The sequence below is a fragment of the Lactuca serriola genome, chromosome 8, assembly GCF_051521515.1.
Source record: "Lactuca serriola cultivar US96UC23 chromosome 8, Lser_US96UC23_V15, whole genome shotgun sequence".
Lineage (NCBI taxonomy): Eukaryota > Viridiplantae > Streptophyta > Magnoliopsida > Asterales > Asteraceae > Lactuca > Lactuca serriola.
This window is the reverse complement of record NC_136415.1, coordinates 284091015-284106817: the sequence shown is the minus strand read 5'-3', so window position 1 is coordinate 284106817 and position 15803 is coordinate 284091015. Positions and strand designations below refer to the sequence as shown.

General features: G+C 42.5%; 1 non-coding gene across 1 annotated transcript; it reads left to right on the top strand.

Annotated features, from left to right (window-relative positions):
• The first annotated feature begins 1087 nt into the window (after positions 1-1087).
• Positions 1088-1194, top strand: LOC145071540 (small nucleolar RNA R71). The gene has a single exon (XR_013690549.1). It is a non-coding gene; the product is annotated as a small nucleolar RNA R71 (small nucleolar RNA).
• Positions 1195-15803: the final 14609 nt, after the last annotated feature.

Here is a 15803-nt window from a genome sequence, read left to right as displayed (position 1 = left end):
CGCGTTGGTGTTTTATGATATGAACCCGGGAAATTACTCTGTTTAATAATGTATTGAAAACCTTTTTGTAACAATGTTAATAAAATGGACGATTTTGAAAAGTTTTAATTGTTTTGAAATTTTGGATGTTACACTGAGTGTAGCTCGGGTGGGAAATGGCAAAGGTGGATGATAAGCTGGAACGGGCTCAAAGTATTTTTGATCAGACATGCGCTACGTCATGGCCGGAGGAGTGCCACGTCGTGGCGAGCCTGGTTCAGCAATTTTTCCACTTTCGATCCTTGATTTCTTGGGCTGCTGCGGTTCTTCTTCCAATGCCTCCAGGAACTCAGATATTGCATCTTCTTCGGTATCGATGGCCATTACGTGAGATTGGGTCTTTACTTCGGGATTCTTCGGGGACAATTTTTCATGAACTAGAGTGGCTAGTTGACCAAATTGTACTTCAAGGTTATGGATGGAGGCTTGCTGGTTCTTTATTAAAGTTTGTTGTTCCAAAATGGCTGAATCAGTGGAATCGTGTCTCTTTTCCGAAGCCTCCATAAACTTCATCAAAATGGTCTCTAGGTCGGGTTTCTTCTTGGCCGGCGGCTGTTCCTTTTGATAAAGGCCTCGACCTGTCTGCCTATATTTCTCTTCTTTTTGCTTCTTATATTCTTCATATGACAGCCACTCCTTCTTCGGTTTCCTCCAGTCCTCATCAAACTTATCCCCACTAGAGTAGCACACTGGAGCTTTTCTAATCCCAAACTCATCTACATTGCAGTCCTTGGTCAAGTGTGGACCACTGCATCTCTCGCACCCCACTCTTATGGCATGTATCAACTGGTCCATTTGTGTTATCCTGCGATCCATGTTATTCAGCATGGCCATGACAGCTGCAATTTCTTCAGTTTGGGCCCCTCCACCGCCTTTGATTCCATCTTGCCTTGGGTTGTGGTATTCGCGAGAGTGCTTCGCGAAATCTTCAATTAGCTCCTTGACCTCCCTTGGATTTTTCTTTGTCAACGGTCCTTGAGAATCAAAGAGTTGTCTTGTCATCACATTGACCCCATCATAAAAGATTGACATCTCTTGCTGCACATTTAGGTCATGTTGAGGGCAATTTCTAAGCAAGCCCTTGTACCGCTCCCATGCTTTGTATAGTGACTCCCCCAGTTGTTGCTCAAAGTTGGCTATTGCCTTCTTGAGTTTGGCTATCTTGGATGGCGGGCAAAACTGATCCAGGAATTGCTCACACATTTGAGTCCAAGTGGTGATTTTACCCAGTGGGAGTGCTTTCAACCACTCCTTAGCAGCTCCTTTGAAAGTGATGGGAAGCATCCTAAGCAAGACTGTGTTTCTGTTGACATTTGGGACATTGAAGTAATCTGCAATGTCGTTGACTTCATCTAGATGCTTAAAAGCATCCTCATGATCTTTCCCGAAAAATGGGATGTCCTTCAGTGCAGTCAATATGTATCCCTTCAGCTCGAATGTGGCAGTGGCAGGTAGTGCGGGTTGGACTAAACCGGGACCCACATCTTCTCGAATCCGCTTCCTGTAAGCTCCCATGGACATTTCTTCAACCGCTGCCATCTCGTTCCTTGGCTCGTTCTCGGGTTCGCTCGTGTGTTCTTCAAATTCTGGCTCGGTATCGCTGATGAACTTGACTCTCCTGTCTTCTTTCCCGACTTCCTTGAAAAAGCTGACTTCAATTCTTGCAAGGGCGTCTTTTTCTTGTGAAGTGCAGACTCGGGGTCTTCAAGTGGTGGCACCAAGTGTGTGTTTGAGCTTCTACTCATGAACTCCTGCAACTTGCTAAACTAAAAACCTAAAACTGAACTAAAATAAGAAAAACTAACTAAAAACTAAAAATTTAGTTTTCTATCTGTCCACGTCGTGGCAAGTATTACGCCACGTTGTGGACTCTGTGTCTGACAGAAAATTTTTATTTTGCTGAAAAATTAACTTTTTGTGGTTTTTATTCCACAAAAAGGATCGATCAATTTAATGCAAATAAATAAGCTAAAAACTAAGCCGTTCCCCGGCAACGGCGCCAAAAACTTGATGTGCACAAAAGTACTCACTAATTTTAATATTTATAACCTAACAAACTTAACTAACTATGCACTTATAGGCAGTGTACCTAGTCAGATTACAGTACAGCTTGGGTAAGTCGGGTGTCGATCACAGGGAACGGTGTTTTAATTAATTTACTTACTATTAAATTAACCTAATTTATTAACAAGTTTAAAAGGGGTTTGTTGGGTTGAAGATTTGTTCAAGGGTTGCGTCTTTGGGCTCGGCTATTTGTTTATTTATTTTGTATTCCGGTTTGGGCCTGTCCAACCGAGAGCCCATTATGTTTATTATATAAGTATATGCTTGCATGCATATTAGGTTAACGATTGATCTAGAGCATAACGATAGTATTTCAGATTTCTTTGATCGTTCTTGTAAACCTACCAATCCTCTACAGTTGATGTTCTTAATCGAGCTCTTCTGAGGATTTTGTTTTAATCATTTGACACGTTTGATTCACTCTTGCCTTGTTCTTATTTTCGTGTTCTTGCTGTTTTATATTTACTTACCTGTTTAAGATCTAATCGATCTTCAAAGATTAAAGTTTTAATCTCATCAATTGGTATCAGAGCAGGAGACTGTGTAATCGATACACATCTTTTCTGTGAAAAGGTTTCAATTAGGGTTTTTCCGCAACTACCGATATTTATTGAGCCGTCATCTCATTATTGACGTATCTTGATATTTATTGTTTTGCCCTAATCTGCTTTATTACAGGTCTAATCTTTGAACAGGTTTTTCGATCATAATGGACGAGTCGCAATCAAATCCTATCAATATTTCCAACAGCATCGGTTCAACCACGAAGATTCCAATCCTATATACCCATGACTATGAAGTCTGGGCGCATCACTTCGAAGACTACGTGATAGGATCTGAGGATAATGGATACCTCATATGGGAAGCTATCATTAATGGACCTTTCTCTCATTCTGCAACGTCCAGGATTATTAAGACTCAAAAGGAGTACAATGATCTGCTGAAGGATGTTAAAGATATTGCACAAGATGAAAAGGACAAATTCCAGTGCAATATCAAGGCGTTAAGGTTGATCAGATTCGCCCTTCAGTCTGACACCTTCAGGTTGGTCAGCTCATGCACGACGGCAAAGGAAGTTTGGGATAGACTTCGCAAACTGTACTCTACAGACGAGGATCTTGAACATTCTATCAAAACCTTGCTCTTATCTGAGTTTGGAGAATTCAGGCAAGGAGCCGAAGAAACAGTGACCCAGACGTTCGATCGCTTTAATCATCTTCTCAGCAGGATGATCAAACATGACATCGAAAGGAAGCTTATCGAGCAGAAGGTTACGTTCTTAAATGGTCTGAGGTCTGAATGAAGAGCAGTGGTGTCTACAGTCAAAGCCCATGAGCAGTTTAAATCATACTCTTTGGCGAAACTGGTGGGTATTCTCAAGTCCCAGGAGAAGATTGTGCTGCAGGAGAAGAACGTTGTTTCAAGCCTTGGTTCACTGGCCCTCCTATCAAAAAGTAAAGTTGTGATGGAGGATGAAGACCTCAACTTGGAGGAGTATGACCTCACGTCTGAGGATTATGCTATGATGGTGTCTAATCCCAAGAGGTTCATAAAGAAGAGATTCCCCAGCAATAAAAACTGAAACTGGCAGGGGAGTTATAGTTCAGAAAAAGTTAACAATGAACCGAAGGTTGAAGAGCCCAAGAAGGAACCGAAGGTGGATGGTGATTCTGGAATAAGCTGTTACTACTGTGGTGGGAAAAACCACTATGCTAAAGATTGTGTCCTTAAAAAGATGGCTGAAAAGGATGATGAAAAGGATGAGGAAGCTGTGCTGCAGAAAAGGCTCGATGAGATGAGAAAGAAGAAGTCTACCGATAACCCTTCCATGAATGCTCTTATTGTGCAGGGTTCGGTTGCTGATGACGAGTTCGGTAGCATGGAAGTTTGGTCTACCGACTTAGAAGACGATGAAGTGAGGAAGCTTACTCATGGAAAGGCTTATGTGGCAAAGGAGGAGAGCAGTGGAGGAAGATGCTTCATGGTGTCTGATGTATCTCAGATGAGGGGATACAACACTGATGGTGGAAGCGATGAACCGAAGGGGCAGGAGGACATGTGCTTTACGGCCAAACCACTCAGCCAGCAGTTCAATGAGCTTGATGAACTGATAAAGAAGGTACAATCGGTTTTCATTTCATTTAAAGTACCACAATCATCATATGAGAAAGAACTAAAAATGTTAATACAAGAATTTCTCATCTAGATAGTAGCTTAACTCAAACTCGAGTCACCAATTCTAACCTAACTGATCAATTAAGCAGGGTGTCTTCGAAGAGTGAGGAACGGCGCATGTGGATCGAGTTGAAGGAGTCTGAATTAGTTAAAATTAAAGACGAAACATTTATTTACAAAGAGACAATTTAAAGTTGTTAAAACAGCGGAATGTTTTTTGTTTAATTGCAAAACGTCTTTATTCTAATATTACTCAGCTTCACTTGGACTGTGAAATAGGCCAAAAGATCCATCGCATGATTTTGCCCTTCCTTGAGTTTAAGGAGGATGAAATTGATGCCGAAGCTTATAACTGTGAGAGTGTGATATCATCTGACGATGTCAATCCGACCTACATGTATGGACCGGACAAAATTGAGTCCTTCATTAAATCCAAGGACCACAAGGACATGCTTAAAAACCTTTTGGATGAAAATAATAGACTTAAACTGAGAACCGAAACCATACAAAAATTTGACTCTTTAAACGCCAACGTAAGCTCAGAAAACAAAATTGATGTTGAAAATGCATCTGAGCTTAACGAGGATGACAACATGAGTGAAATTTCTGTAGAGGACACGGTTAACTGCTCAGAATTTGTAAAAAGTGAGCCTGAAAACCACAAAAATCTAATTTCTGAAAATTCAGTGGAGTTCGCTCGATTGTCCCAACAAAAGTCCCCGATCTTAGCAGAGAAAGCAGTTGTGTATCAAAAGGTCAGGACCACTCCAAATCAACTATTCAAGGTCACTGGAGTAACCGAACATCAGACGGCTGAACTCACAGCTATTGTAAACGAAGACAATGCTGATGGCTGTGATGAGTACTTCTGGTCAGCTCCAATAGATAATGCAAACGAAACGGTAGGCTTATACGAAAGAACCTCTTGGATGAGTAAAGGTAGATATATACCTGAACCCTTGAGCAAGCCAGATAATTTCGATGAGCCAAGCACCAGTGGTACGAAAGACATTCCTCAGGAGAATGAAAGTTCGGCAAAAGAAGACGTTCCCTCTACTTCCTCAGTTCAAAGTGAAACTCCTACAGTTCAAAATGAACCAGCCAAGGAGAAACCGAAAATGAAAGCTAATATTCTTCATCAACTGAAGCAGATGAGGAATAAGAAACGTGAAAGGAACCAAAGATACAGGAAGAATCTCTCTGAAAGGAGGCAATTCTGGCAATCCCAGAATGCATACTTCTCACATCAAGACAAGAATCTGAAGTATGAAAACAATCCTGTCGGAAAGCCTGAGAGCCACAACAACCGAAAGCCAAGGTTCGGTTCACAAGAGAATACCAACCGAAAGCAAAGGTTCGGTTCTGAGAATGACTTCAACCGAAAGCAAAGGTTCGGTTCAAAGAACGATTCCAACCGAAAGCAAAGGTTCGGTTCTGAAGTCAAAAGAGATCAAAACTCTAAGGTTAGTCCCTCCAATGATCAAAAGCAAAAGGGTCACCTAGAGTCTCCAGCCAAGAAGTCCTCTCAATCTAAACCCACTCCTTCTAGGTCATCTAATTCTTCTACTTCTACCAACTCATCTCCATCTTGCTCTAAAGCTCACTCTGTTCATTCTCAAAAATCTCATTCATCGGCTGAACAAAAGGGCAAACAGAAGGTTTCTTCATCCACACCAGAGTCTAAACCGAACGCGCCCAATCCTAATAAAATAAAAGTTTTTACCATTAAAAAGAAAGATGAAACAACACTTATAAAACGAACATATCTTGTTGAAATCTCTCTTACTGTTCCTATTCCCATGAAAAGCTCACGTGGACCCAAGAAACTTTGGGTTCCTAAATCTGCTTAATTTTTGCAGGTTATAAGTGACGAGCAGTTCGACGAAGAATGGTACATCGATAGTGGCTGCTCACGTCACATGACAGGGAGGAAAGAGGAGCTCAGGGAATATAGATCTCTTACAAATGGTGGCAATGTCATGTTTGGAAACAATTCTTTCGGCACCATAAAGGGATACGGAATGATAACTAATGGTGATTTCACTATAAGGAAGGTGGCTTATGTGGAAGGACTCCAACACAACCTCATCAGTGTATCTCAGCTTGTTGGAGGTACAGGTCTCAAAGTCTCATTCGATGATGAAGGTTCTGAAATTATTGAGAAAAAGACAAAGAAAGTAATTCTGAAGTCGGAGCGAAAGGGTGAAATGTTTCCTCTAAACCTTAAACCCATCAAAGGAAACCCAACTATATGCTTGTTATCAAAAGCTCAATTTGATGCAAGCTGGTTGTGGCACCGAAGACTCTCTCATCTCAACTTTAAAGATATCAACCGACTTGTCACTGGAGGTCATGTTAGGGGCCTTCCATTGCTCAAGTTCGACAGAGATCATTTGTGTGCTGCATGCGAAATGGGGAAGCAGATTCGTCAAAGTCATCCATCTGTAATTAACACAAAAGTTGTTGAACCACTCGAATTACATCATATTGATTTGTGTGGTCCTTCATCTATCGAAAGCATCGGTGGTAGCAAGTATATTCTTGTTATTGTTGATGACTTTTCACGATTTACATGGGTGTTCTTTCTAAAACTCAAATCTGAAGCGACTCATAAGCTGAAAGTGTTCATCAAGCAGATTGAAGTACAGCTCAAGAAGGTCGTTTGCAACATCAGGAGCGACAATGGTCTGGAATTCAAGAACAGGGAATTTGAAGAATTTCTAGCAGAAAAGGGAATAAGTCACAACTTCTCAGCTCCTTACACACCTCAACAGAACGGAATACTCGAAAGACGAAACCGATCTTTATGTGAAGCTGCCCGAACTATGCTAAGTTTCGCTTCCTTACCTCTTTATTTTTGGGCTGATGCTATTTCTGCTGCTTGTTTTACACAGAATAGGTCCTATCTCAACAAGCGATTCACGCTCACACCTTATGAGATACTAAACAACAGAAAGCCCAATGTGAAATTTTTCCATGTGTTCGGCTCACGGTGTTTCATTTTTAACTCTAAAGAACACCGCAACAAGTTTGATGTCAAAGCCGACGAGGGAATCTTTCTGGGCTACTCTCTCACATCCAAAGCATATAGGGTCCTAAACAAGCGTTCGAGAAAAATTGAAGAGACATATTATGTGACCTTTGACGATAGCTATGTCAAAAAGCTGCAAGCCAAAGAAGACACCGCTGGGGAAATCTTTCCTCAAACTGGCCAAGTCAAAGTCTCGATCACTAATCTATACGAGAAATTTCTGGAGCTCTTTGACGAACCAGAGAAAGCTTCTCTCTCAAAAGCAGGTGCAGCAGACAACAAGGTAGACCACATGAAGCAAATTGTCGAAGAAGCTGCCAGGAGAATGAATGAAGGAGGATCGACTTCTGATGAACCTCCATCCAACGATGCTTCAGTCGAGGGGGAGCCAAGCTCACATGTCGAGGGGGAGCCAAGCTCACATGTCGAGGGGGAGCCAAGCTCTACAATTCCAACCGAAAGTGCTTCTCCAACCGAAAGTGCTTCTCCAACCGAAGATGCATCAACACCTGAAAGTCCAGCACCACAAGAAACCTCTGAACCTCAAGTTTCTCAAAGCTCATCAATCGAGGGGGAGCATGATGATATGACGCTTGACTACGATAGCCAATCCGAGCCAGAAGAAATGATCAATGCTGAACTAGACCCAACCTTTGATCCAAATTATCCTCCTCTTACCAAATGGACCAGAGATCATCCTATCTCTCAAGTGGTTGGCGATGTCTCTGAAAAGGTTCTGACCCGATCACAACTGAAGGCAAAACAGACATCCTTATTTTCAAAGGTTGAGTTTTGTATGTTTAACTCATTCGTATCAAAAGTTGAACCGAAGACAGTTAACACTGCCCTCGATCACTCTGATTGGGTTCAAGCAATGCAAGACGAACTGAACGAATTTGAAAGGAACAAAGTCTGGCGCCTCATTCCAACTCCTACAGATGCTTCGGTTGTTGGTCTCAAATGGGTCTTTAGGAACAAAATGGACAAGGAAGGGAATGTTATAAGGAACAAAGCTCGTCTGGTAGTAAAGGGATACTGTCAGGAGGAAGGGATTGATTATGAAGAGACTTTCGCTCCTGTAGCTAGGCTGGAATCTGTAAGAATATTTCTTGCTTATGCTGCCCACAAAAACTTTGAAGTTTTCCAAATGGACGTCAAGTGTGCATTTCTTAATGGAGAACTCGAAGAAACCGTGTATGTGGAGCAACCTCCTGGTTTCGTGAACAAAAAGTATCCAAACCATTGCTATATTCTGGATAAAGTTGTGTATGGCCTTAAACAAGCTCCGAGAGCCTGGTATGAAACGCTGACTAAATTCTTAAAGATGTCTAAATTCAAACAAGGTTCGGTTGACCCAACCTTCTTTCGCAAAAAGGAAGGTAACCACCTTATGATAGTTCAAATTTATGTCGATGACATTATCTTTGGCTCTATGAATCCCAGCTTAACAGTTGAATTCAGAAAGTTGATGGAGACTAAATTTGAAATGAGCTCAATGGGTCCTATTAACTTTTTCCTTGGTTTAAATATTAGACAGGGACCCAAAGGCATCTTTATCAATCAGGAAGCTTACACGAAGACTCTCCTAGCAAAGTTTGGTATGATGGGAGACTCCAAAGTCAAAGTCCCAATGGCATTCGGCACTAAGCTAACTCCATCCCTAGACAAACCGGCTGTCGATATCATGCTCTATCGTCAAATGATAGGCTCACTAATGTATCTTACTGCTAGCAGGCCTGACATCATGTTTTATGTGTGTTATTGTGCTCGATTTCAGGAAAACCCACGCGAACCTCACATGCTTGCAGTGAAGAACATTTTACGCTATCTCAAGCGAACCACCTCCTTAGGTCTATGGTATCCATCCAACTCAGGCTTCTTCGTTCAAGCCTATTCTGATGCTGACCTTGGAGGATGTGGACTCGACAGAAAAAGCACTACAGGTGGTTGTCAATTCCTTGACGGGAAGTTGGTCACCTGGCAATCCAAGAAACAAACGTATGTGTCATTGTCTACTGCCGAAGCGGAATACATAGCCGCTGCTTCTTGCACCTCACAAGTGATTTGGATCCAGAGTCAACTTCGAGACTATGGACTCAATATGAAGAAGATCCCACTATATTGTGACTTTGAAAGTGCAATTAGGATCTGTCATAACCCAGTGCAACACTCTAAAACCAAACACATAGCACTGAGGTATCACTTCATCAAAGATCACGTGGAAGATGGAAACGTCGAAGTTCACTTCGTAAGAACCACTGATCAACTGGCTGACGTCTTTACCAAAGCTCTTCCTGAAGCATCATTCAACAGAATATTGCAAGGGCTAGGTATGATGGAATCAGAGTCAGTACCTCACACTACCTCTCAACCTCAAACGTAAGAAGCAAAACCAACCGAACGTTCGGGTTCGGTTAAACCATCTGACTCGCTCAACACTTCAAAGGTAGTTTTTCTTGGTTGTATATTTCTTGTACAAAATTGTTTTTCTTAGTGTTGAAAATATTTTCCAATTGCATGTCTAAAATCCTTGGTTTGTTAAAATTTTCCAAAACCGAAACCTACCGAAGGTTCGGGTTCGGTTTCTTAAAATTTTCCAAAACCGAAACCTACCGAAGGTTCGGGTTCGGTTTCTCAAAATTTTCCAAAACCGAAACCTACCGAAGGTTCGGGTTCGGTTTTTCAAAATTTTGTTGAACCGAAACCAACCGAACGCTCGGGTTCGGTTTTTCAAAATTTTCTGGAACCGAAACCAACCGAACGCTCGGGTTCGGTTTTTCAAAATTTTCTGGAACCGAAACCAACCGAACGCTCGGGTTCGGTTTTTCAAAATTTTCTGGAACCGAAACCAACCGAACACTCGGGTTCGGTTTTTCAAAATTTTTTGGAATCGAAACCAACCGAACGCTCGGGTTCGGTTTTTCAAAAATTTTCCCAACCGAACGTTCGGCTTCGGTTTTTCAAATTTTTTCCAATGTTTTTTTTTACTCTTTCTCAGTCTTGTTTTTTTTTCTTACATATTTTTTTTATTTTTTTTTATTTTTCAATTTTTTAATATATCTAAAAACTACAAAAATATTTTTCACTTTTATTTTTTTGTGTGTTCATTCGTTTAAGGGTGTATAATTGTTGGATTACTTAAGTGTCCCTAGAAGCATGCTGCTGTATGTGTCCCAAGCCTCATAAGATTTTGAATAATAGCCTTCATGACCTGGTATAAACAAACCTTGTCTTCCCAATAAGGCTACCACATTTATTCTAATCGTGAGCTACCTCACTCTCTTCTCACATGAGTCAAGAGTTTTCTGCTTGGTCCTTCTTTTCGCAGCAGAGGTACTATCATTTCTTACACCATCTCCATTACATTTCTCTATCACATTTGTTTCATCAACGTAACCCTTGAGACTCTCAGCAATTCCCACTGAGGTTTATGGTTACATAACATCTGTGTTTATGATCTTAGTTTCGTGTCACTACGAGCTGAGTGAAACCCAAAATTCAACCCCAAATCTGAATTGATGGTGATCAATTAATTTGTTCAAGTTTTCACCAAAGAATTGACGGATGTACCTTCATGAAATCTCAAATTCAATTTTGTGTGATTCCTATGAAATTGTTAAACACCATAACATTTCTTCCCTTGGGATCCAGTTTTTTTTTTTTTTTTTGAGATTTCATATTTTCCAAGCCAATTTAATATTAATTCCCACCTACTTGTTCAACAGACTACACCGGTCTCACAAGTACTTTGATCACTTTCTTTCTTATTTCAAGATTAGAATTGATGCATCAAAGCGAAAGCCACCCTAAGGTAGCCTAATTAAAAGAAGCCTTTCAACATTTCTTAAAAAGTGATTGATCGTAATTCAACGGGAATCCACATTAACACTTTAAGGTCTCTCTTGACCTTGAAGGAAGAGATTCGTGCCCGGGATCATCAGTTTCGTGTCATTATTGACATCACAGTAAATCCTAAAAAGAGTTGCTTTATTTCTTTTCTTTTTACACTCTTAGCACGAAAATCTTTGATTTTCCAAAAATTTGTTACTAATTAATTTCAGGCTGATTTATTGCATTGGTGGTTAATAATTAAGACGTGGTCAACAATCCTCCACGTGGGCAGTTTATTCAAAAGATGCCATTCAAAACGATAAGACGAAGGGTTGTTGACTCAGGCGGGAAATAAAAGGATTGAATTTCAACCGGTGGTAAAAAGGGGCGCGTGTGAATTTGAAACATCCTCTCTTTTACTGACAAAGTGGACGCGTGTGCGAAATCCAAGCGTCATCCCTCTGGCACTTAATGGCGCGTAAGGATTTGAAACGGTTTTCTTCTGAAACGGCGCTTGTTGGGCGGCGTAATCCTAGGAATCTGACACTCTCTCTCCTACGTGATCATCGCACGCCTCAACTGTCGCACATCTGTCATTCAGGAAACCTTTTCGTATTTCCATAGAAGATTTGAGACGATTTTTCTCTCTCCTTTCACCCACTATAAAAGGCAGTCTTCACCACCATTTACCTCTTTCCTGTTCATCATCTTCTTCAATCTTCAACAATGGCAGAATCATCTTCCGTCCATGCTACCTCACAAATCCTTCCCATTCGTCCACAACAATGCTTGGTGATCGACCTAAACCCTCTGGCGTGCGACTCTTACATGTCGCCGATCATCGAGTGCCTGAAGTACTCCCAAATAGCTCCAGCTCTCTCCAGGATTGAGTCTGTGCCAATGGTGGTTCTCTCACAGGTGTATGCAACTGCCTATTATGACGAAGCCGTCGAGCGGGTGTTCTTCGAGGTTGCTGATCACAAAACCTCAATTTCTCGACAGCGTTTTGGTACTTTGATTGGTTTGGCTGCTGACCCATCGAGAATTAATCCGGAGACAATTCCGATTGGGCATCTTTACAACATGTTCTATAACATGGGGTACACGGAGGCACTTGACTCCATCGCAAAGTTCAAGAAGTCCTGCTTGCTGCCGCAGTGGAACGACATGTTCACAGTCCTCTTCAAGGGCTTGTCTGAACGGAGCTCAGGATCTGACGGTGCTAGTCGACTGTTCTTGTCGATTATGTACGCAGTTTACAACGGCGTCAACCTCGACTTTGGGTTGGTCCTCTGGCAACAGCTCATCCAGAGCCTTTCTTCTTCATCACGACATTCGGAGGTGTCGTTTGCCCGGTTCTGGATTCTAATCACCAAATGGGCGATGGATAAGCTGGATATCCCTACTGTTGCTGGTGTAGTGATGTCTTCGTTCGGTACTTTTCATACCACCAAGATAATCGTTTCTGATGCATCCAGGTTCTCTTTCATTGGCTCCATTCCGGAGACCATGTATGGCGACGTCCCATCCGACAGCAGGATCATCCGGACAATCAAAGAGTTCAAGGCATCTGGTCCATCCATGATGCTGACAAACCGGTGCCCAGGGGCAAAAAGGCGGACAAAGGGAAGCAAGCGACCAAAGCTCCTAAGGGTCCTTCTCCCAAGAAGAGGAAATAGACAAAAGCTGCACAGTCCCCACAGCCGAAGTGGAGGAAGACTCAACCGAAGCGCAAGCTTGTTATTCCCTCTTCTTCAAGTAACTCTGAAGGCGAGAGTTCGGACTCGGACGGCTCTCAAAGAGGCGAAACCCCTCCAAGAGGCAACACCCCACCCCGATCTCCTACCCCAGATATGGAAATCCACAACTCACCCATTCCTTCACCCACTCAAACCATCCCTACTTCCATTCCCACCATAAATCCCACTACCACTATTCCTCCAACCTCTTTCCCTATACCACCACCCATTTTCACAACTGTAACCGAAACCCCACCCGTAACTGAACCACCTCAAACCGAAACCCAGCATACAACCGAACCTACCCACACTCAACCACCACCCGAAACTACCCCACCCCACACTCAACCTGAATCCACAAAACCCATAACACCCCCAGCTTCACCACCCCCACCATCTCTAGATCATGCCTCTGATGGAGATAACCCGTTCCTAGGCGGTGATCACATGACCTTCGATTCGGTCTATTTTAGTCCGTTTCAGGTTCAGAGTGATGAAGAGGATGATGCTCCAGTGAAAAAGAAGCATCTTAAGGAGCTCAACGAGAAGGTTGACTTACTTCTCGCCTCATCTTCCCACCAACAGTCCTCTCTATCTGAAGTTGCACTTCAGAAGATTGTTGATGCCTTCTCCAGGGCTCAGCATGATTCGGTAACCTCAGCCACTGCCGCCATAGACGCCTCTACCAAAGCCTGTGAGGCTGCGACCGCAAAAGTCGATAAACTATTCTCAGACGCCTCTTCTCTGTTGAAGTGATTACAGGAGAGTGCGGATTCTACCAAGACAACTTTGGAACCGATTGTTCAGCAATTGGCAAAGTTCGTCTCAACGGAGTTGACCTCGTTTGCTAACCTTCGCCAATCAATAAGCGACGACAACTCGGCCCTTCGTGCCTCCATTGATGAGCGCCTCGCTAAGCTTCAGGAGGATCTCGCAGCTGAGAACTCATTGATGGACGTTCTGGCAAGCAAAACCACCGCCCTAAAGGTCAAGAGCACTCAGCTATCAAACTCTCAACAACAGCTTGAAGCTCTTCGATCCGAACGGGAGGTCATCAAGACATGTGTTTCGGATGTACACGCTGCCTTATCAAACATCCTAGAAGCACACGATCCAATTCTAAACCATTCGGTGAGGCGAACCCTTGCTGAAAAGCTTTCTCCTGCTATGGACCTTCTCAGCAAAATCGAAGGCCTACCTAGTTTCGTGTCCAATCCGAAACAAGGGGGAGAAGAGAAGAAGACCGGATCGAAACCACCTCCTTCCTCCAAAGCTACTCACACAACCGAACCACCTCCGACTGGTCAAGCTTCAGGTTCGGGTGTGAAGGACAAAGGGAAAAACATAGCTGAGGAAGAAGATGAAGATGAAGATAAAGAAACCATTGCTGACATGTTGAAACGAAAGAACAGTCGCAATGCTGATGAAGATGTTAATCGTGTGGCGCGAGAGGCTGAAGAAGCCGAACGCAAGCAGAAGGAAGCCAACGATCTCCTTGAGAGCAGGAAGACTCTCTTCCATGCCTGGACTCGGGAGCGAATGATCAAAGAGGCCATAGACACTCCGAGCATCTTATGGCTCGAGCCGGTGATTTTGTTCGACTGCATTAATTCTGTCGATTCGCAGTTCGACATGCCGTTGACTTGAAAGGCGTTTATCTTCCACGCCTTCTCAAATATTTATGAAGTCCCTCATCCGAACCTTGAGGTTGATAGGGAGCTCATCAACTTATATCTGAAGGCTGCTCGTCCTCAGTATCTAACTTGGAGCGCCCAGAAGATAGTGAACGTTCGGGTATTGAAGCCTTATACCGAAGGGAGATTCAATAATGTTCGGTTCAAGGTGATTCGAGGATCTGCAAGAACTGCACATCAAACCTCCCTGGCAGATCTACCGAACTTAAATCCTCATGATTGGATTGTTTTACATAACATCCTCTTGATGAATGAAGCTGAATATGGTCCGATCATAGACCATCTCAAGAGGATGATTGTCTGTTATATCATGGAGGTAGCCCTTATGGATCAGGAGGTAGCCACTGTCTTCAAGAAGAAACCGAAGATAGCTCCTGTGGGATCGGCCAGTGATCTCAATTAGATGAAAATGGGCAAGATCGACCCGAGACGCAATTCGGTTATGTTCACTAGAGCAGAAGGACAGAAATGTCTCTTTGCTTTAGCTGACAAACATCTTTACACCACTACTTGTCTAGAGCACGTGTTGTCGATCGTTCAAAGGTGTAAAGAGAATGCAGCGGATGATGTTAAGTACTTCAATGACATGATCCAGTGGTACATCAGGTTTAGGCAGACGATTCTGGCTCTTATCTCTCGTCTGTTTAACACCGTGAAGAAGAAGGTACCTGCCTCCGCTGCTGGCCCAAGTAACAAGTGAAGATCTCGCTCCAATTGACGCAAAGGGGGAGATTGTTGGGTTGAAGATTTGTTCAAGGGTTGCGTCTTTGGGCTCGGCTATTTGTTTATTTATTTTGTATTCCGGTTTGGGCCTGTCCAACCGAGAGCCCATTATGTTTATTATATAAGTATATGCTTGCATGCATATTAGGTTAACGATTGATCTAGAGCATAACGATAGTATTTCAAATTTCTTTGATCGTTCTTGTAAACCTACCAATCCTCTACAGTTGATGTTCTTAATCGAGTTCTTCTGAGGATTTTGTTTTAATCATTCGACACGTTTGATTCACTCTTGCCTTGTTCTTATTTTCGTGTTCTTGCTGTTTTATATTTACTTACCTGTTTAAGATCTAATCGATCTTCAAAGATTAAAGTTTTAATCTCATCAGGGTTTTATCTGGTTTTACAAGATCAGATGAACTTAAATCAAATTCAATAAATAAAAATACACTCTTGTTTAGTTTGAATCCACTTCTCCCTAATGGCTAGCTAATGATTACGGATTAT